The 24292-nt window shown below is 40.9% G+C and overlaps 1 protein-coding gene across 26 annotated transcripts in view; it reads right to left on the bottom strand.

Annotated features, from left to right (window-relative positions):
• Positions 1–24292, bottom strand: part of LOC121689804 (NLR family CARD domain-containing protein 3-like) — a 120801-nt gene that overhangs the window by 21135 nt on the left and 75374 nt on the right. The gene's annotated exons all lie outside the window — the stretch shown is intronic.

Raw genomic sequence — 24292 nt, 5'->3', positions numbered from 1 at the left:
TGATGGAGGCCTCTCATGATGGAATGAGCTGTGGTATGAAAACCAACAATCATTTCCTATAGACGTGTTGTAAGGATATCTCTAGACGTGTTGTAGGGATATCTATAGATGTGTTGTAGGGATATCTCTAGACGTGTTGTAGGGATATCTCTAGACGTGTTGTAGAGACGTGAAATAGAAGCACAAAACCTATTTTCCTTGACAGCGGTCTGTTATACTTAGCAACGGTCTGTTATCGAGAATTAGCAGACCACTGAACGTTGGGAAGGCCCATTCAAGTGACTGAAGGCTGCTTTCTGTTGAAGATTGGCCCAGTGTGTTCCCTGTGGATTACCCTCAGGACTGTGGAAGCTCTGTTTTTTGTCTCTGTTAATATATCTCATCTGAGTCAATTCTGGGTGTTTGTCATATCTGAACCTGAGTCCCACTCTCTGAAAACGTGACAGTGTGTGTGTGTGAAAGAGAGAGAGTGTGTGTGTGTGTGTTTGTTTGTTTTGAAAGAGAATAAGAGCAAGAAAATGTCAATGTTGAAAGTGAACTGTGCTTTGTCACTTTCTGACTCGTCCGGCTTCACTGGTGATAGGACTGGTCACAGGTGAACCCGCACATCACTATTACCTACAATCCACAGCAGCTCTGTGCAGCGCATGATCAGGTACACACACACACACACACACACACACTAGGGATGTTAATCGATGACTGTTTGACCGATGGTTGACCGTATCAACCTTAACCGATCAAAGTTGTCCGTAGTTGGTTAAAAAAAAAGTTATCTCTAAATTAGGCTATTATAGACAGTGGATTAAATGCAACTACAGTTGGCCATCTCATTCCAAGATCTTTTTGTGTGAAGAGAACAAATTATCTCTCATAACTCGCCTGTTTGTACTTAACAAACCAATAAAAACATTTGGCGCGAGGTCACAGCATTTGGGTTTGCACGCTCACAAGGTTTGTGAAAAGTAAAGGCTACAGGCTAAAACACTTGAGGTTAGAGCCGGGGCAGACGACAGGATGAAGTGTGCAAAGACCATTTCATCAAAAAGAATGACACAGATGTAGTGGCCCATCTTCTGTCTGACTCACGTCACGTTAACCCATGCATTAAACCACATGTCACTGCTTGAACATACTGGTAGTTCACGTTGACAATGGAGAAAACGCTTAGCTTGTTTCGTTTAATGACAGAAATTAAGTTTGGTGCCAACATGTTGTAGAAACACAAACCACATCAGACGTGTTGTAGGGATATCTAGACATGTTGTAGGGATATCTATAGACGTGTTGTAGGGATATCTATAGACGTGTTATAGGGATATATCTATAGACGTGTTGTAAGGATATCTCTAGACGTGCTGTAGGGATATCTAGACGTGTTGTAGGGATATCTATAGACGTGTTATAGGGATATATCTATAGACGTGTTGTAGGGATATATCTAGACGTGCTGTAGGGATATCTAGACGTGTTGTAGGGATATCTATAGATGTGTTGTAGGGATATATCTATGGGCGTAATGTAAGGATATCTATAGAGGTGTTGTAGGGATATCTATAGTCGTGTTGTAGGGATACTGTATCTAAAGAGGTGTAGCAGGGATATCTATAGAGGTGTTGCAGGGATATCTATGGTCATGTTGTAGGGGTATCTACAGTATAGACGTGTTGTAGGGATATCTCTAGACGTGTTGTAGGGATACCTATAGACATGTTGTAGGGATATCTATAGACGTGTTGTAGGGATACCTATAGACATGTTGTAGGGATATCCTTAATCTTTTGCCATATTGTCAAGTCATGTCAAGTCAAGTCATTAATCTTTTGCCATATTGTTTCTTTTGTCATGACTGATATATCTGTTCTGCTGTGCAATGTGATAATGTTCATGACTGATATATCTGTTGTGCAAACACAGAAGCTATTATTTACAAGTGCAAGAACCATTTACAGCTCTCCTGAAAGCACGACAAAACAACAATTAAAAGCCTTTACTTTTTCTCTCTTAAAGTAGCTGTAGTAGGAGCTATGCAATGCGTAAGGGATAATGTATAGAACGCCGGTCATTATCGGGAAATAGGTCTCGACAGGGCGAACCGGACCCCGACACGCAGCGGAGGGGTCTTGTTCCGCCCTGAAGGGACCTATGTGATATCTGTTATACTTAGCAACGGTCTGTTATTGAGAATTAGCAGCCCACCGAACGTTGGGAAGGCCCATTGAAGTGAATGGAGCATTCTGCAGCATTATGAAGAGCCGTGTAATGATAAATTGATAACCGTTTTCATTATACTGTAAGCTGTGAACATTATCAACCATCCTGTCCCAAAGTGCTCATTCTATGAGTGTTTTTATGGCCTTACCTTGATCGATCTGTGCCCTCATCATGTTTGAAGTTTATGTCACGACCCTCTGACCAGTCACTCTTCATGGACACACAAGTGGGCGCAGGTGATGGAGGCCTCTCATGATGGAATGAGCTGTGGTATGAAAACCAACAATCATTTCCTATAGACGTGTTGTAAGGATATCTCTAGACGTGTTGTAGGGATATCTCTAGACGTGTTGTAGAGACGTGAAATAGAAGCACAAAACCTATTTTCCTTGACAGCGGTCTGTTATACTTAGCAACGGTCTGTTATCGAGAATTAGCAGACCACTGAACGTTGGGAAGGCCCATTCAAGTGACTGAAGGCTGCTTTCTGTTGAAGATTGGCCCAGTGTGTTCCCTGTGGATTACCCTCAGGACTGTGGAAGCTCTGTTTTTTGTCTCTGTTAATATATCTCATCTGAGTCAATTCTGGGTGTTTGTCATATCTGAACCTGAGTCCCACTCTCTGAAAACGTGACAGTGTGTGTGTGTGTGAAAGAGAGAGAGTGTGTGTGTGTGTGTTTGTTTGTTTTGAAAGAGAATAAGAGCAAGAAAATGTCAATGTTGAAAGTGAACTGTGCTTTGTCACTTTCTGACTCGTCCGGCTTCACTGGTGATAGGACTGGTCACAGGTGAACCCGCACATCACTATTACCTACAATCCACAGCAGCTCTGTGCAGCGCATGATCAGGTACACACACACACACACACACACACACTAGGGATGTTAATCGATGACTGTTTGACCGATGGTTGACCGTATCAACCTTAACCGATCAAAGTTGTCCGTAGTTGGTTAAAAAAAAAGTTATCTCTAAATTAGGCTATTATAGACAGTGGATAAAATGCAACTACAGTTGGCCATCTCATTCCAAGATCTTTTTGTGTGAAGAGAACAAATTATCTCTCATAACTCGCCTGTTTGTACTTAACAAACCAATAAAAACATTTGGCGCGAGGTCACAGCATTTGGGTTTGCACGCTCACAAGGTTTGTGAAAAGTAAAGGCTACAGGCTAAAACACTTGAGGTTAGAGCCGGGGCAGACGACAGGATGAAGTGTGCAAAGACCATTTCATCAAAAAGAATGACACAGATGTAGTGGCCCATCTTCTGTCTGACTCACGTCACGTTAACCCATGCATTAAACCACATGTCACTGCTTGAACATACTGGTAGTTCACGTTGACAATGGAGAAAACGCTTAGCTTGTTTCGTTTAATGACAGAAATTAAGTTTGGTGCCAACATGTTGTAGAAACACAAACCACATCAGACGTGTTGTAGGGATATCTAGACATGTTGTAGGGATATCTATAGACGTGTTGTAGGGATATCTATAGACGTGTTATAGGGATATATCTATAGACGTGTTGTAAGGATATCTCTAGACGTGCTGTAGGGATATCTATAGACGTGTTGTAGGGATATCTATAGACGTGTTATAGGGATATATCTATAGACGTGTTGTAGGGATATATCTAGACGTGCTGTAGGGATATCTAGACGTGTTGTAGGGATATCTATAGACGTGTTGTAGGGATATATCTATGGGCGTAATGTAAGGATATCTATAGAGGTGTTGTAGCGATATCTATAGTCGTGTTGTAGGGATACTGTATCTATAGAGGTGTAGCAGGGATATCTATAGAGGTGTTGCAGGGATATCTATGGTCATGTTGTAGGGGTATCTACAGTATAGACGTGTTGTAGGGATATCTATAGACGTGTTGTAAGGATATCTATAGAGGTGTTGTAGGGATATCTATAGTCGTGTTGTAGGGATATCTATAGAGGTGTAGCAGGGATATCTATAGAGGTGTTGCAGGGATATCTATGGTCATGCTGTAGGGGTATCTACAGTATAGACGTGTTGTAGGGATATCTATAGACGTGTTGTAGGGATACCTATAGACATGTTGTAGGGATATCTAGACATGTTGTAGGGATATCTATAGACGTGTTATAGGGATATATCTATAGACATGTTGTAAGGATATCTCTAGACGTGCTGTAGGGATATCTAGACGTGTTGTAGGGATATCTATAGACGTGTTGTAGGGATATATCTATGGGCGTGTTGTAAGGATATCTATAGAGGTGTTGTAGGGATATCTATAGTCGTGTTGTAGGGATATCTATAGAGGTGTAGCAGGGATATCTATAGAGGTGTTGTAGGGATATCTATGGTCATGTTGTAGGGGTATCTACAGTATAGACGTGTTGTAGGGATATCTCTAGACGTGTTGTAGGGATACCTATAGACATGTTGTAGGGATATCTATAGACGTGTTGTAGGGATACCTATAGACATGTTGTAGGGATATCCTTAATCTTTTGCCATATTGTCAAGTCATGTCAAGTCAAGTCATTAATCTTTTGCCATATTGTTTCTTTTGTCATGACTGATATATCTGTTCTGCTGTGCAATGTGATAATGTTCATGACTGATATATCTGTTGTGCAAACACAGAAGCTATTATTTACAAGTGCAAGAACCATTTACAGCTCTCCTGAAAGCACGACAAAACAACAATTAAAAGCCTTTACTTTTTCTCTCTTAAAGTAGCTGTATTGAGGAGCTATGCAATGCGTAAGGGATAATGTATAGAACGCCGGTCATTATCGGGAAATAGGTCTCGACAGGGCGAACCGGACCCCGACACGCAGCGGAGGGGTCTTGTTCCGCCCTGAAGGGACCTATGTGATATCTGTTATACTTAGCAACGGTCTGTTATTGAGAATTAGCAGCCCACCGAACGTTGGGAAGGCCCATTGAAGTGAATGGAGCATTCTGCAGCATTATGAAGAGCCGTGTAATGATAAATTGATAACTGTTTTCATTATACTGTAAGCTGTGAACATTATCAACCATCCTGTCCCAAAGTGCTCATTCTATGAGTGTTTTTATGGCCTTACCTTGATCGATCTGTGCCCTCATCATGTTTGAAGTTTATGTCACGACCCTCTGACCAGTCACTCTTCATGGACACACAAGTGGGCGCAGGTGATGGAGGCCTCTCATGATGGAATGAGCTGTGGTATGAAAACCAACAATCATTTCCTATAGACGTGTTGTAAGGATATCTCTAGACGTGTTGTAGGGATATCTATAGATGTGTTGTAGGGATATCTATAGAGGTGTTGTAGGGATATCTATAGACGTGTTGTAGAGACGTGAAATAGAAGCACAAAACCTATTTTCCTTGACGGCGGTCTGTTATTCTTAGCAACGGTCTGTTATCGAGAATTAGCAGACCACTGAACGTTGGGAAGGCCCATTCAAGTGAATGGAGCATTCTGCAGCATTATGAAGGGCCGTGTAATAAAGAATGTTACACAGCAACTCATCTCACATGTGATGATAGCAACACTTTTAAACTATTGGAAAGATGGTTAGCAAAGAACAGGTATGCAACTAGATCATGTGCTCAGTAGCTACCCTTGCCTCTTTAGTCCGTCTTCCTGTTTTGTGTTGACTTGTTTTTCCATGTTTCAGCCACTCCTCAGAGCACCCAGATGAATCTGATCATGACAAGCTACAATGAAAACAAAGAATCAGAATATGTACAAACATTTGCCACAATGCTGCTGTTCTCACATTATCTTTCTAACATACAACTCTTTGAAGGCATTAGGGTTTAACATCTACTCTCATAGCAACACTTACAACAAGTCTTACTGATCCTAGCACTCACCAGCCGTTTTAAACTGACAAGTAACTGTTAAAAACAGCACTCACCGACGCACTTATTCTTACTGTACTCTGTTTTTTTAAACTGTCCTAAAATTGTGAGAATTGTTCTAAAACTTACTGTTTACCATGTTGTTAGTCGCTTTGGTTAAAAAGCGTCAGCCAAATGTAATGTAATGTAAATGTAAATGGGTTTAGATATATATGTGTTTGTGTATGCATATCTAGATTTAAGAGATATATGTATATTTGTATGCCATATTTATACTGCTCTTATAATGCTACTGTTAATATACTGCACATAGCCATATTTAAACTGCTCTTATAATGCTACTGTTAATATACTGCACATAGCCATATTTAAACTGCTCTTATAATGCTACTGTTAATATACTGCAAATGTCCTTACTGTAGGCTACTTAGCCATACTTAGCTGTCTGTCTATACTGTTTATACTGCACTATGTGTTATACTGTTCACATTGCACTAGCCCAGTGGTTCTCAAAGTGCTGCGCGGGCCCCACTAGTGGGGAATAGAGACATGACAGGTGGGGCGCCAGGAATAGGAGGAAATAATAATAATAAATAAAAAAAGATTGTGCCTATCTTTAATTATGCCTTTCTTTTATGAAATAAGGAATATCATAGATTCAAAACAAAACAGCCACACACAAACATAAGAGTCATAAACAGACCAACATATGAATTAAAATAACATCCAATACAGCGGGCAAATGCAAAAAAAAAAAAAAAATCCATCATCAAAAAATCCATCATCCATCCATCATTTGAGGCCCATATTCCCACCGAATATCAAGACAACCAGTGCAGTAGTTTTGCATAATCTTACTTAAAGATTCTGTACAATGTAGCCTACCTGTGGGTCTATTCAGCCTAAAATGGAGGCTGAGCCTGTGCACCTGTGCGCTAAATGGTTTCCTCGTATGCAAACAGCAGGCTACTGTGGAACGCGCACATGATTAAGACTGGACACCAAGGTCATGAAACACAAAAGTTGTAAATGTTCAGTCCCAGCTCATTTATCAAGTGCACTCTTGTAAAACGAGTTCGTGCAACACACTGCTAATGATTTATCCATAGAAGAAGCTCAACACCCACCTTTAGTTCGTCTCGTTCGCCATTGGAAATAGCCTAGGCTACTTACTAACAGACACCCATTTCCCGATAAGATGTGTTAGCCTACATGTTATAGGTTCATTAACAACCTAACTTCGTAGACAAACTGGCAATGACTATGTTTCATAACCTAGGCTATATTAAAAGCTTTACTTGTTGAGCGTATTGCTCCCCCTTCGTCTTCCTTCCTGGTATTCCGATCGCATTGACGTTTTTACTTTCGCTTCTAAATCTGTATACATGGTTTTTTTTGTCACCAGAAGGTGGAGTTGTTTTCCTCAGGATTGATATCCACAGTGGAGACTTCTCCACAGACATTGTAATCATAGATTTCTCAAGGAATGCAGGCTAAATCATTTACATAGGCTACCGTCACATTCTGGAGGTGCTGCAGTGATTCACCATAGCAGTTAGGGCGGTTAATTGGTTAATGGTCTTTTGTGTATTTTGGAGCATACATGCCCCCCCTTTTTTTCTGAAAAAGAAAATTGAAAATATGAAAAAAGTATCTGAATAGTTTAGCGTGGCGAACCAACCAAGAAAGCATGGAATCTGTCTGTTGCGTTCTGCCTCGAAATTGTTTATATACCTGCCTGACACAAAGGGACATTTTTTAAATAACTTATTTCACTGGCTGAACAACTAAGAAAGCATTCTGAGTGATGTTGTAGTGGCCACATCCCAACGAGGGGGAGGGGAAAGAAAGACTGGTCCACAATGTCCAAGTCACCGCTGGCCTTAATATGACACAGTTTATGTGATGTGCCAGCCAATGCCTCAGTTGTACACAGGCACTTTAGGGTACCCTCTGAGAAGCTCTTGTTTTATGCTGCACTGCATACATCAACAGGCCCAGATGGTAAACTAAATAATAATATAATAATACATTTTATTTATAATGCACTTTTCATCATAGATCTCAAAGTGATACAGGTTCAAAACAAAAAGATGAGCAGTTTAAGGAAAAAGAAAAGGTTTTAAAAAAACCTCTAAAGGGGACCAACAGCTTTGCTAAAAAGAAATGTCTTAAGACCTTTTTTAAAACAGTCAGTGGATTGTGGTGCCCTCAAGGTGTCGGGGGGGGGGCATTCCACAGACGTGGGGCGGCAGCACAGAGGCCCTATCTCCCATGGTTATGGGTATGTGGAGGTGTGTGTGTGTGTGTGTGTGTGTGTGTGTGTGTGTGTGTGAAGGCCCTATCTCCCATGGTCCTGAGTCATTGTATGAAATAACATGGTATGGTTCTGTTTGTAGACATCAAATATCATCCGGTGATGGGTGGCTAGGAGCAAAGCTTGAAAATGAAAACAAACAACATAAAAATGAAACTTTAACCTGCTTTCTAATGTAAAAATATATATCAGCAGTTAAAGCAAGCAAACAGACCATCAGAAATTAAACCAATGAGAACAAGGGGGAAAAAAATAAATAAAAATAAAATAACAACACAGCCAGGAAAGGCTCAAATGAGGATTATATACAAATTATCCTCCTGTTATCTTAGCACCTATAATGGAATTGGGAAATCTGTAACCATATCATCTGAACAACAAGTACTCCTAGTCAAGACAAACTGAGAAGGAAATCAAATGAAATAAACTGTAACATAAAGAAATAAGAATCAAAGAGAATCAAATCAAAGAAAGTATAGAAATGATATTAGTTACTACCAGCATCTGTACAGCCTAGGTGCTTTAAAGCAACATAAACTTACAGAGTCAAGTAGTGTCTTGCAGTTTCACAAGTCAACAAAAGTATGCTAATGTTTTCAGTTTCTCAATTGGAGACAGTCTATGGGAGACCCTATGGGTCTTCTAACATAGCAGGGCTATTTACCTCCAAACAGTTACTAAACATTTGCATCGGATCAACAGCAAATAAAACAATTCATGAATAGGTTTGCATCTATTGGCAAAAGGCCAATATAAAGAAAATAAATAAACTTTTGGTTAAGTTTAGATGTTTAAAAGAAAAATCCACAGACTCACGTGGGTAGGGTATCCCTTTCTTTAAAGAGATGTTGCATTAGAAGTGAGGGTCAGTAAAACAAAACAAAAAATGACAATTTGAGCAATAAAACCAGTAAACTTAGAGAAGAAAGTATTTCAAGTCAATACCATCTATCTCCCCCTTTTTATAGTTTCTTAACTATAACAAATTCTGATCCCAACATGAATGAAGAAAAAGAAAATACACAACTAAAAACAAATAAAAGGTTTTAAACATAAAGAACTCAAGTTGTGGGTATTGTGTTGCCCCCTGCTGGTAACCCCCAGAACCTAGTCAACGTCAGCCGTTTCTCAGACGTAACCCCAGGCCTAGGCAGTTAAGACCCACGATACCCCCTTGAGGTTATTGTAGATAGCAGGGACCTACTGTCGAGCGAAGTCGCACGTCTTCCCTCTGCGGCGCAGATAACCAATTACTCCTGTTTTAAATATCCCCCTTGGAAGTTGATCAGGCTTCCGTGGTGGATTTATTGAGATGTTTATGAAATAAGGAGCGACTACGCCTAGGTCTCGAACAGTTGGCTAACGTGCGAAGATGTTTGACCCTAGAATTTATCTAGAGACACAGGTTATAGGCTACTTCTTGCTCAGGTTTTATAAGGATGGAGATTTTATTAGTCCAACTAACCCAAGTCTTAGACAGAGCAGATGAATAACCACAGAAGAAACCAGTTATCTTACCCTCCTGCTGGAATTCGTAGAAAAACCAAGAAAAGACAAAAATACTGCTTGAAGAATTGGATGCCAAGGTTAAATGAGTTCTTTACTTTTCAGCACTTTGGGGATGTTAACAAAATGCGGCGTAATATCCACTTGCAGGTTACAATGTTATAGAAAATATAAAAAGAGTAAATCCACAAAAGAGAGTACAATAAAAATAGTAATCCACAGATGGAGAAGAGAATACAATAGTAAATCCACAAACGGAGAAAAGGGGTATATAAGAAAAAAAAAGTAAGTCCTCAAAAAGGGAAAACTCCGCTGATTATCGTTCTGCAGTCTCTCACTGTCGGAGTAGCAGTGCGATCCCGGCAACAGGTGGTGCGGAGTTACGGTCCTCGGCTTCAGCCTGGCACAAAGTTCCAACACTTGGCTTCTCAACGAAGTACGGACAACGAATCCTGACAATCAAGCGTAACAGCAAAAAGCACGTAGCAGTAGAAGAAAAGAGAAGAAGCAGCCCGATCGTTTAGTTCGGCCCCTATTTATACTAGGTGGACTTGACCTCCCCCACACATTCCTGAGACAAATCAATCCTATTTTCCACGACAGTTTAGAACCTTCTAGAAGTTCCCACGATGGCTGGGAATATTCTCACGTTAGCTGGGAAAATTCTCACGGTAGCTGGGAAAATTCTCACGATAGCTAATACATTCTAGAAGTTACTGATCTTAACCAACAATTTAAGATGACACGCATTAACATACTTCTCCGGGTTACATTTCGGAGATGATACATTACATTCAGGTTTACAGATAGTTTCCAGAGGTTACACAAACAGTTTACATTCAATGGCAATTATAACCATGTGACACATTACATTTAGCAACATACACTTTTACAGTCATCAAGAGAGATCGGTTACATTCTTACAGGTTACAAACACTTATGGCATTAACTCTTCACACAATGCAATCTGAATACATTCATTTAAACAGTTTAAGGCACTTTTCACCCATTACACCCATTTCACAGTTTGAGACATACAATTCTTTACATGCATAATTCCCTAGACTTTTCAAGGTCAGGCTACTAAAATACTTGTAATGATACATTTCATTCATCGCACTTTATTATTTATTATGACGTCATTGTTTGCAGTTATGGTTCTTTTTCCATTCTTTTATTCACATTCAATAATCATCAGCTATTTCTGAGGTCAGGGTGATCTGGTTTAGTAATCCTGCACATTGTTCAACATCTGCTTCAACACATTCATTCACTTCCACGCTTTCAGGTGAACTTAATTCAAGAGTAGGTTGCAAGGTCATTGGTTTAACATTACGATTCAATTCCTGGTCAGTTTCTTTCCTAATTTGTCTAATCATATTTTCTTGACCTTGATAGCTAGCGCTGAATCTAGCCTTTCTGCGTTTTCGCCTTGTAAGACGTATTGATTTTGTGCTATCGCTCTGGGGTCCATACGGTTGGTGTTCTGGCAACACGTCAGTATGAATCCACTCAACTGAACATTTGCCCACATCAAACAAGGTGTAAACATGTAGCAAACATTTCCCATTGGTATACAAGCAAAAATAAAAAAAATCTGTCTTAACATGTTAAACCCCAAAAAGGTGTCCCTCAACAGACAAAATAAATAAATGAAAGAGAAATAGTTGAAATCAACAATGGTCTGCCATTAACACTCCTCATATAGATTCATACATCTCCCCAGTGAAGCTCCTTTGTGTCCATGGGGGAGAGGCTGGGGGGTTGGGTATAGGATACAGTGGCGATAAAACAAAACAAAGGCGGTGAGATAAGATAGCAAATGTTTGAAAACTTTTGACCCAAGAAACAAAGAGAACATCATTTCAACATTCAACAGTTCAGATAATCCTGTTTCATAGTTGGGTGAAACTTAAAGGCAAGAAAAGCATAAAATAAAAATTGAAGATTTAAAAGAATGAAAGACAAAATAAATGTTGTTTCTAAAGAAAAAAAAAATAGGAATCAGTAGATCAGACTTGATAAATTGTATCTCATCAAGTAGGCCTAAAACATCTTAAACAGCAATCTATTTCAGCTGGGAAATAAAAGTTACAGGAAAAGAAAAAAAAACTACTTGATACGAAGTCCTTGATCCTGATAAGATTATAAACTTTCAACAATTCCTTACCCATACATTCCAAAACAGAAGGACTTGAAAACAAAAAATGGAAACAAACACATATTATATAAAGAAGTAAAAGATTAAAAAAAAAAATTCACACACACAGGGCCGGCCCACACACACATTCATTCATACTGGACACACAAGGACACACACAGCTCCATGGAGCTGGAGGACAACTTAAACGGGCTGCAGGAAGATTTTCCTGCTTAAAAAAACAAAAGAAGTTTAGTCAAGCCTTTTCATCATGTACTCATGTTAGCTCATAGACAAAGACATCTAGACGCCCCTAGCGGCAGCTAGTTAGCTCAGGCGTACTTAAAAGAGGCTTAACCATGCTCTCTTGAGCGCTATGTTTGCACACTTGAAAAAGGTTATTACGACATGAATCCTGGTTTCATCATCCATCATAAGTCTCCATAATAAAAAAAAAAAAAATTGTCAATCCAATTTCAAACTAGTTGTAATTTAACAATTTGAAGAACACAGTATCATATCCACTCCAATGTCTTTACTTTAAACGGTGGAAAATGTCATTCGACGCCCAACTATTAATATTATGCTTTCAGTTCAACATCTTTATAGGCTACTTCAAACTGTGATCTTAGTTACGTAATCTAAAGATGGTTTCATACATCTGTTATGACCAGCAACACTCTTATGCAATTTCATTTTCAGGTGAGAGATTCTTAGGCAAGCAGTCCCCCCAAATGTAGCCGTAAAGTAGGGAATGGCCAAGACCCCGGCTACCCTGAAAAGCTTAATCCGATAAGCTCCAGATTGTGTCCATAGGACCGAATATGTTTCTGTCTAAAACATACATGGCTATTTCCAGAACTATTGTTCTAACGCCAGTCTCATAGAGACGAAAGTATTTTCAATAATAATTACGGGCCATTTACAGGAACAAAACAAGCTTGTTACTACACCCAACAGAGCTCCCTGCTGGAACCCGATAGTCTGACAAGAACTATTTAGGACAACTCCCTAATATCTCACCACCAGAAAATATCAATTACCTTACCTAAGAGTGTGCCGTCAAACACAATGTTGAAGATCTCTCAGCAAAATTTGAATCCAATTTAAATCCAAAATTTTAATCTCGGTGGAACCTCCATAACTGATAGTATATTTTTATTTCATATTTCTCTTAAGACTCAATCAGGACGATGCAAGATCAGGATCCAGGCATTTATTCTTTTCAATGAGGGGCCAGTGCCCCTCAAGGGAGAAAAGTACATGTTTGTGTCACCTCATTATGGATTTCACCAGTATCTCAGTATTCTCTTCTAAAAAACTACCGGAAGAGGCTGGCCTTTTATGCTCAATTTGCAAGGGTGTGGTTCACGTGGTGATCATAGGTACAACGTCCTCTGTTTGGCTTTCTCTTCCCGCCGTTTCCGTCAGACACACCTACACACACCTACTTGACATTAACATATTAGGCAGGCTCCTCAGGTAGAAATGTTATACAGGATGTTCTAAACATTCTTACACTTAATTCATTGTACTCCTTGTACTGAGACTATAAAAATGATACCAAACATGAATACATTTACAGTTAATAACACAAACATATAATTCAGCTCAGTGGCGGAACAAGTCAGAGCCGGGCCGGGGGCGGGGCACATGACCGGGCCCTTTATTAAACTCTTCATAACATAATTTTACATAGGCTACACATGCCCGCAACAGTGGGTCTTACAAGCGTCAGCGCCACGGAGAGCAACTATGTAATTTTGAAGTTCATCGAACGTACATGAAGTGTAACCAAGAGAACAACAAAAACATTAGGTTACATGACCCCGAATAACAACAATAATTGTTGCGCTCCGCGAACTCATCCACGATGCTCTGTGTAGGCCTATGTCCATTTTCTTTGCTCTATCATTCTCTATGGACAACATGGCAAGTCCACTCAGTCTCTCCTGTCCCTCTGTGCTCCTCAAGTGGTTTTTAATGATCTTTAACTTGGAGAATGAGCGCTCAGAGGTTGCAACGGTGACGGGAAGAGTCAAAAATAAAATTAGGGCGGTGCAAATCTCACTGAATGCAGAAGTTACTGCTGGGTGGTTGCATTGGCGGAGCAAGGGGGTGGCTTCGGGGGCTCAAGCCCCGAATCTCTTTTTAAAAGCCCCGAATCTTTTTTTGTATGTGTTTTCAATTTCCAACGATTTCTAATTTAACTTTCCCCTCGGTTTCTCTATAAATGTTACAAAATGTAACCTAGGCCTACTATTACTGAGCAAATATCCCTTACTTTCAAAGCCCAATATTGACAGATAATCTGATTTCCCACACAATGAGTTTAGGCAATGCCAGAGCCGAGATGTAGCGGTTTACGTCATAAACCTGGCAGGAAAGTTCAGAGCGGCGCAGTCAGTTTAAACAGCAAGCCGGTAAGAAAAACTATTGTCAAGACATTAAGCAATTAGGCTACTGTACCCCGGAATACAAAAATAAACTAGAACGTTTGTTGTACTGTATTCTGTAGTCTGTAGTCTCAATGACCAATTCAATATACCTGTTGTCAGTTGAGTTCGTTCAATTCATTTATTGTAGGCTAGTAGTCTAGGCAAATATGAAACGGAGATGTGACGTACTGGCGGGATTTTGAACTTGCATGTTTCATGCATTTTAGGGCAAAAAATACCATGGGATTGATGTGTTCTGCATTTGAGGAACGTAATCAATTGCAGACGTGCACAAGACTCAGACACAGAGTGCATAGGCCTAGGTTAGGCTACTTTCACTTTCTAGAGTGTTGTCACAAAGACTTACTCCAATTAGAAAATCGAAACCAAAATCATGTAAGTGTAAGTGTTCTCTCATCGACACCTGTAGGAGACAATATCGTTGATCCATCCAATTTTGTAAATTTGCACGTCGTAAAGTTCAATATGAGAGTTAAAATAAAGCCAGTCATACAGCAGAACATTTTATTCAATATTTTACACCTACTAAATCATCAAAGTGAATTTCAAAACTTTTCAGCAACCGTGAGTCATAACTCGTCCTGACTGGGGCAACCTATAAGCCTAATACGTCCCACTCTGATGAAAATGATTGAAAAGAAACCGTTTGCATGATCTTAGCTCCTCCGGCCTTGTGCCGTGGGAGAGGCCCGTTCCACCTTACCCGGAGGTGGGGGAGGGGCGCCCTCGAGTCACACCTTACCCCTGCGGGCCCCGGGCCGGGGACGTGCCGCACCTCCCGCACCCCCTCAAGCTCCGCCCCTGATTCAGCTAAAGTTAACCCTAAGGTCTTTGTCTAACCCAAAGACAGAACAGAGGAGATTGTGGACAGATGGTAGGAGCACATGGTGCCCAGCCAGTGGGGAGCATTTCACACCTACATCTGCATTGAATAGATCAAAGGAAGAAAGAGAATACTCTCTCAATGTAAATGTGGCTAAGCCTCCATCTAGTCTGGGGCAAGAAACGGTCATATAAAATTATTTGCATCAGTGTGTCGACATCGTCTTGCTGTCCCTCCTCCGTTCTGTGATTGGTTCCTTTGATGAGGTGAAAATGAAGTCCATGGAATCCAGGCTGCCTAGACGTGAATAAAATTATGCGCAAGGCAGCATGGGAAACCCAGGCTAGCCACAGCCCATATAGAACACAGTTCATTTGGATCTGGAGTGGAGGATCTGTCTTGACTGTCTTTTGATTTTTTATTGGCTTGCACATACCTTGGAAGGCTAGCCGGGTGCTTCAGTTCAATGTGCCGTTTCAGGTTTGCTGTGGATGTGACTGAAGTGCGGATTTTCTTTTTGAAGTTTGCACAGAAATGTACGATTTTTCCCATCCTCACTGACCTTGTCATAAAACTTGTTTAAATGATCATACGACGCCTCCTTGCTGCTTTGTCGTCTACGTCAGCCTTTCTCAAACTTCTTTGACCTGAGGCCCAGTCAAGGTCCATACTTTGGGCTCATAGGGCCCACCCACATGAACCCACCCCCTCCTCCCACCCCCCATCAAATTGTAATGATTCACAATTCACACAATTATTCACAACATTTAACAATTATTTTTATACTATATTGCTATACATGCACTTCAAAACAGTTTGTGAAAACATGCACATCAGAGTACTGCTTTATTAATGCAAAATATAATTAGGCCTACAATAGTTTCATTGTTTTTGCATGGTTGCATGATGCTTGCATGAAAAATACTTCTCAAAACAACTGCAATTATATGGGTGCCATTGTTTTGGGATGTTTCCCTCATGTAAGCATCATACACTGGTAGAATATTTATATGCTATTTAATACATTTCATTTTAATGCCTGAATGTAAGGATTCAGGAAACACAATACCAGCTTTTGTGAATGGTGGATCAGATGGGCGTAAATCACTGATCTGGAGATCTTTAACTATCTTTAACTAAGACTAATTAATAGCTTTTGGCCTCGTTATATTCAAATTTGACTTTAATACTTAATGCTAGACAGTGGTTTATATAGTCTGTGCTCTGTTTTTTATGGAAGTTGCATAAATCCACGTTGTTCTATTAATTTTCCTTGATCAATTGCGCAGCAAATTATCAGACGATGCCCCAGGAATAATTTCACTCCGCAGACCAGCATTGTCCACGTTGCGATCGCGGCTCATAGTTTGAGAAATGGTGGCCTACCAGCTGCCATATTAAAAGGCCTGTTTACGGTGTGTTTTAGCCGGGATTTAGAAGAAATATAGAAATCTGGCACCCTATTGAACAAAGTTAAACTGAGCGTGCTGTTCACAGACACCAGAGTGAACGAGTTCACAGTAACGTTCACCAGGCAGTAATACAGTACGTTCAGTTCACGTTCGCTCAAAATATGAACAAGTTCATGAACTTTCGTTCACACGAAACCACATGATTGGCACGATGTATTCACAACACATCACATGATTGCCACGATGTATTCACAAATAGACTTCCATTAGTTGTGCATGCATGTCTTTGTGGGTAAAGGATGTATTCACATGTTAACTTTTGGCTGTGGAAGGGGCGGGATACGTGTATCCTATTGCTGCCTCCAGCTAGTGCCCCGGAAATCGTTCAAAGCTCAACGTCATCGAGGACATCTCATTTCTCTAATTGCAACCAGAGGAGGTAAGAACGAGGAGAGGAGAGAGGCAGGGGCGGAGTGGGGCACTATAATCCACCAGAGGGGGTAAGAACGAGGAGAGGAGAGAGGCAGGGGCGGAGTGGGGCACTATAATCCACCAGAGGGGGTAAGAACGAGGAGAGGAGAGAGGCAGGGGCGGAGTGGGGCACTATAATCCACCAGAGGGGGTAAGAACGAGGAGAGGAGAGAGGCAGGGGCGGAATGGGGCACTATAATCCACCAGAGGGGGTAAGAACGAGGAGAGGAGAAAGAGCCGATATACGCGAGGAAACACAAGAGCATCTTACACGGAAGCGGTTTCACCCTTTTAAATTTAAATGGGTGAAATGGAAATGGGAAAATGAATGAATGAATCATACACGGACCAATAAACTACTTGAACTCGAAAATCATCAAAGTAACTATATGGTTCTTAACATACATTTGGTATTTATGGCCTAAAAGGTACCTGACCCCTGATCTACATGGCAGTACAGTGAGTGATGCATCATGGGGGATTCCCATCCACTAACTGAGTCTTTCCCAGGGTAAATAAAGAATGCATCTGATTCCATATCACCTGCTCTGTTTTATGGACTTGCCTTGATCCATCTGTGACCTCATCATGTTGGAAGTTTATGTCACGACCCTCTGACCGGTCACTCTTCATGGACAGACAAGTGGGCACAGGTGATGGAGGCCTCTCATGATGGAATGAGCTGTGGTGCAAAATTCAGTTTATCTCGATTGTTTACACATTTTCTGAAAGCACGCCTCATACTCTCAGAACTCCTCTCACAAATTAAAAAACACACTCACACACACACACACACACACACACACACACACACACACACACACACACACACACACACACACTCTCACACACACACACACACTCACACACACACACACACACACACACAATGGGCAAAACCCCTCAATTCTCCTGCAAAATGAAAGTTTACATTCAAAACAATGTTATTTCTTCTCAAAATGGTATTTTGTTTTCAAATGACACACACAAACCATCATATGAATAGACATTTATAAGAACCAGTTAAACACTGACATGCTCAATGTAAATGTTTGCTGGTATCCAGTCACAAAGTACTCATTCTATAAGTGTTTTATGGACTTGCCTTGATCCATCTGTGCCATCATCATGTTTGAAGGTTATGGCGGGGATCCATTGACCGGTCACTCTTCATGGACACACAAGTGGGCACAGGTGATGGAGGCCTGTGGTGTAAAAAAAACAATTATTTCCTATAGACGTGATGTAGGGATATCTATAGACGTGATGTAGGGATATCTATAGACGTGATGTAGGGATAGCGGTAACACTTTACGGTAAGGGTACATGATTTATCCAAAGACCATTGCTGAGCAAGAAGGTGTGTCAACACAAGAAGTATATATCAACTGTTCCCGCTTGAGACGCTGAACATGGAATTGTTGATGCTCCATCAACAACTTTTACCAAAATGAAGACACCCTAGATGGGAAGAGTGCAACTCATGTTATGGCATCGTTGTGTTCCGAAGAGGCCAAGTCTCCACAGCAGATAAATGCCCATAGCACAGGTTCCACAGAGGTCCCTCACCACCTTAAACATGTTTGATATGAATGGAGATAAACTTTACAGAGGTCCCTCACCACCTTAAACATGTTTGATATGAATGGAGATAAACTTTACAGGTACATTTTGTTCATTCTTTTGTCCCTTCTTCACATTCAGGGTGTCTTCATTTTGGTCAAAGTTGCTGATGGCTGCATCAAACATTCCATGTTCAGCAACTCCAGTGAGGCCAGTTGGGATGTAGACACCACTCTCAGCAACAGATGTGACAAGTGCCTGACTTCTGTATAGGAAACACAGTACCCCATTGCACTGAGCTCATTGATGACTGTCTTACTACCAAACTCATGATGTATCAAAATGGGAAGTCCCAGTGTGATTGGCGTATGGATGTGACAGCTCTGTTCAATGAGATCATGACAAATTGCGATAACACACAGATTCTCCTTTGAAGCTGGGTCATCATTAACCTGACTCTCGCTAGATGAATTTCGTTCCGCCTAGCTCCACTCATCCATCTGGGATCGATCCATTGGAGCATACCTGTCAACACTCCCGTTTTTCCCGGGTTTCTCCCGTATGTCAAGGTCATCTCACTGCACCCTCCCGTTTTGTTATTTCTCCCGGCCAATTCTGCCAAAGTCATCTGATTGGAGGGCCGGCTATTTCTGAAAATGCAATGTTCTTTTTTTCATTTTTTCAAATACCACACACAACTGCAAACAGAAAGTGCAAGTGTTTTTATCTAGTTTTAGACACCTGTGCTAGCAACCTTAGCTTATAAATAAAATAATGATAATATAAATATTAATACAAATTATAAAACAAATGAAAAGCATAGAAACAGGTATGTGTGTGTTTCACACCAAATAAAAATATTTTCCTCTCATAACTTTTTTAAACCTGGCAAACTATAGGCGTCAGGGTTAAGAAAGCAACACCATTGGATTTGTATATCAAATTTTCAAAAGGCCATAGCTTGAAAGTGGTCAGAGATAAAGTCCTACTGTAAATGTAAAAATCTTTGAGTAAAACAAAAGTTTATGAAGGGGGTACATTTACCCATCTAATTTGCCAGTGGATGGCAAGCACCTCAAATTATGCACCTTTCTAAATACTGGATGAACATATTTGAGCAGGTTTACTTTCCTTTTTTCATATTACCCACATAACAAATTAACAGGAAAACACCTAAGATGCATACCAACACCTAAGATGTATATGGTTTCTAAACCACAAGGCCTACAATAAAGTATTCTGGTCAAATCAGTTCCTATTGCGGGTAATCAGAAGTTCGCATCATATTGCGGGTGACTTTGTAGTTTAGAGCCCTATTTCTACTAGCCCTGCTGTCTGTACCACGTCCATTACGGACACTATCATCACGATTACCACTGCAACCTCCAAGCTATGTTGGGCAGAGGGTCGAAATAAGCATGGTATGCTTAGTGGACACCGTCGTATACACGCAGACAGCACCCAGCACCTCCATTCAATAGACGATCGATCGATCATAATCTCCAAAAGGATATTCTCCTTCAGATTTAGAATAGGTGAATAGCATAGCCTACCTAAGACTTCATCACACGTAAACGTTTTTCAACATTTGGTGATGGCCTATTTCTGCTTAATTTCTGCTTCAATTTATGCAACACTATGGCCTACATCGCTTCCGCGTCATTACAAATGCACGTCTTTGTGTTTCTCACGTGTAATACAAGTATTTCCTGAAAACTTTGCGCAGCGATTTTGGGTTTGTATGAAGCTCTGGATGTCTAGCACATAATGGAGCAGAGTACAAATGAGATTTGTCACCGTACTTGGAACTATCGTCTATTTTAATCAGTATCGTTGTTTGTCGCGATTAAAAAATAGTCTCAAGGGCCAGATTACATTATTATTTTGACATACGTTGCGGGCCGGACGCGGGCCGGGTGTTTGAGACCCCTGGATTATTGAGTGTTGTTGATACACTGAACCAAATCTGACAGCAAGCAGCTTTGGAGTTTTAGAAGTAGGCTGCAGGCAGGCAGCTGGTGGATACATAACTGGCATGCGTAAGGTAATGGTAAGGTAAAAGCAACGACCGAAATGCAGTGTTGAAACACGTGTATGAAACATATTAAATATGCAAACAGAGATCCGGTATAAACACTCACACCTTCATCTATTGACGTGCTACTTCAACCACTCACATTGAAGCCAACCCGTGACGCTGAGAACAGTCTCACAGTCGCTTCTACGCTAGGGCACATCTATGTAACTCCCGCCCTGCGTCCTGATTGGCTCTACCATACAAACTGGTGCTGAAATCACTCTCAACGGAAGCGATCCCAGATGGATGTGAGTGGAGCTAGGCGGAACGAAATTCATCTGGCGAGAGTCAGGTTAGGTCATCATCACATGTTTGGTAATCTCTGTGGGCATGTTAATCAACACACCAGTTCACAAAGTCATACAGGATGTTGGGTACATATTTGCTGCATTGGAAACATAATAGACAGTCACTGCTGACATATTACTCACCCGTCTACCTGATCCATGCTCTTCCTCAATATGTCTGCAGCCCTGTGTAATATTTGGATTTTATGTCTGTGAGTTTAGCAGCTTCCCTCAGTGCACAATATGGTCATACTATCTGAGCAGATCAGATCTGACTGTCTTGGACGTGGAACAAATGCAAGCCTGTCTTTGTGCTGTATCAGCTTTTCCTTTAGTTTCCAGGATCTATATTTCTTGTGTTGAACTATGGACACACCTTCTTGCTCAGCAATGGTCTTTAGTATGTTGTCATAGCTATCAGTCGAAGAATTGAATCCTCACTTTCATATCTTTGGACAATACTGTTTTATCAATGTCTTCAGTGAGCTTAATAAAGGCTTTGTTATAGACATTGGTCTGCTTTTTTGATTCTTTTCTATGGCTGCTGTTATATTTTGTTTAGATATGTAGTGTGCAAGGCACATTTTATGGTATTTGGCATCATGTGCAAAGAGATCTGGGCATGAAAGAATTTGAAGATGTACATCTTCATCAAGCCTTTTAGAAGCTGCCCGAAGGACCTCGTCTCTGGTACTAGGGACAGCCATGGCCTACTGGCCTACATGGCCTAGGGGTTCGGGCATGTAACCGAAGAGTTACCGGTTCGATCCCCGACCCAGAAGGAAAAAAAGGAAAAAAGTGGTTGAGCACTGCTCTCCATCCATGCCCACATCCACGGTGCCCTTGAGCGAGGCACCTAACCCCTCACTGCTCCCCGAGCGCTGCTGTAGTAAAGCAGCTCACTGCTTTGGGTTAGTGTGTGCTTTACCTCATTGTGTTCACTGTGTGCTCTGTGTTCACTAATTCACGGATGGGATAAATGCAGAGACCAAATTCCTTGTATACGCAAGTATACTTGGCCTATAATTTACATTGCGCCTGTACCAGTCGAAATGGCTGTCAGAGGTTCTGATCTAGAGCTGACCTTCCCACAAATGAAACAATCTCTCCATATTTGAAATGATGTTATATCAGCCCTACTCAGCCTTCTTGGTGCAGATGTGCTCTCACTCTCAACATTTCCAACTTGCTGCTGCTCACTGATTTTTGTCTTACTGCAGTAGTTCGCTCTAGATGATACATGATATGCAACTTTGATTTTGGAGGAAATATCATCTGTATATGGAGCCAGAGTTTTATGGACATCACCATCTCACTCTCTGCTGAGCAAGGGTAAGTATGCGTTGGAGGCCTTCTACTGTGGGGTTTTGGACATAGGGATCTTTTTTCTTAAGCAGTGTAGGCTCTACTGTCCACTGCTGGTCTGGACAGACAAAAGCTAACAATATTATTTTCCATTATTCAGTAATGACATGACCAAAACAAAATTCAAGTGAATATGTAAGGGATAATGTATAGAACGCCGGTCATTATGGGGAATGAATTTGTCAACATTCTTCTCACCACTGATAATGTGATTTGGACTTGAGACTGTATTTGGCCAGTGTTCCGTTTTCTTTCATTTTGGACACCTCATACATTGAGTGACAGAACACCCTAATTCGTCATACTATATTTACATATTTGGTATTGTTGGATTCAGTACAACCCCACCTTTCCAACAAGCCATCATATGTGTTACTATGATAATCCCTGGCAAAGCAGGCACAAAGTAAATGTAAACATTCTGCATAGATATTAATTTGTTGCATGTCCGCTTATTTTAGGTGTATGTTTACATGTCTCTACTCATTCCATACATCAAGATATTTACATCCAGTCTTTTCTAGTAGGTAAAGTAACTTCCTGACTATAAACATGCCAAGTTTCAAAGGTCTCAGAGCTTGTGTGATTGATCTGCACTAATTTATATGCCTTAACTCCAATACGGACAGGCTAGTCCTTTTTTGGTTTTGGGGTGTATAACAATATCTGTTAATTTAACAATCTTAGCAGTAAAATATTTTTAGCCAAGAATCCATTTCATATATGGGAGACCTTAGAGATGAGGAAAAACATTGTTGGGTTTAGTTCTACCTCCGGTAGGGGTATCTAAAGAAATTGGGGCCATTGTCACTAGCCTATACATGCATGTTGCTAGCTGCTGATAACTTAGTCAAAGCAACACCAAAGAGTTTTTTGTACCTTAAAATAATGTTTCCAAAATTGTTTCAGTGGTTCATCAACTCGTAACAGGGTGAACGGCACTTCTGCATTCGCTTCGCAGCCCTCTATCGGCTATAACCGCACTATGCAAGTTTGCCAGATCGGGTAGTGGATCTGTGGTTTGATGGATTGAGACATAAGAAACTACAAATTTGACTTGCATCTGATGTCGCAATACATCATACTTTCATAAAATCATGCAACTTTCTCTACCTTGTCTGTGGACATCGTTATTTGCTAAGCTGGTGCTGGATAAACAAATAGTGTGCGTGCGACAGAGGAAAAGTTCTTTGGTGTTTCTTTAATTTGACTAGTTAATTTGCATGCATGCATCATTTGCACTGTGGTGTTGATAATGCTAACCTTTAGTGAACACCGTGCTGAACTGCCATTCTGTGCTGTGGTGTTGATAATGCTAACCTGCCATTCTGTGCTGTGGTGTTGATCATGCTAACCTGCCATTCTGTGCTGTGGTGTTGATGATGCTAACCTGCCATTCTGTGCTGTGGTGTTGATCATGCTAACCTGCCATTCTGTGCTGTAGTGTTTCTAATGCTAACCTGCCATTCTGTGCTGTGGTGTTGATCATGCTAACCTGCCATTCTGTGCTGTGGTGTTGCTAATGCTAACCTGCCATTCTGTGCTGTGGTGTTGATGATGCTAACCTGCCATTCTGTGCTGTGGTGTTGATAATGCTAACCTGCCATTCTGTGCTGTGGTGTTGCTAATGCTAACCTGCCATTCTGTGCTGTGGTGTTGCTCTGCCTCCAGGCAACTCCTCTCAGTCCCCCACTTGTGCATCAAAAGGGTACAGTAGGCTGTGGAATATTCTCCCCCCACACCAACACATCAATCTCCCCCCACACCAACACATCAAAAGGGTACCGTAGGCTGTGGAATAATCTCCCCCCACACCA

This window comes from Alosa sapidissima, chromosome 18 (genome assembly GCF_018492685.1).
Source record: "Alosa sapidissima isolate fAloSap1 chromosome 18, fAloSap1.pri, whole genome shotgun sequence".
Classification (NCBI taxonomy): Eukaryota; Metazoa; Chordata; class Actinopteri; order Clupeiformes; family Clupeidae; genus Alosa; species Alosa sapidissima.
This window is presented reverse-complemented; position numbering and strand designations above follow the sequence as displayed.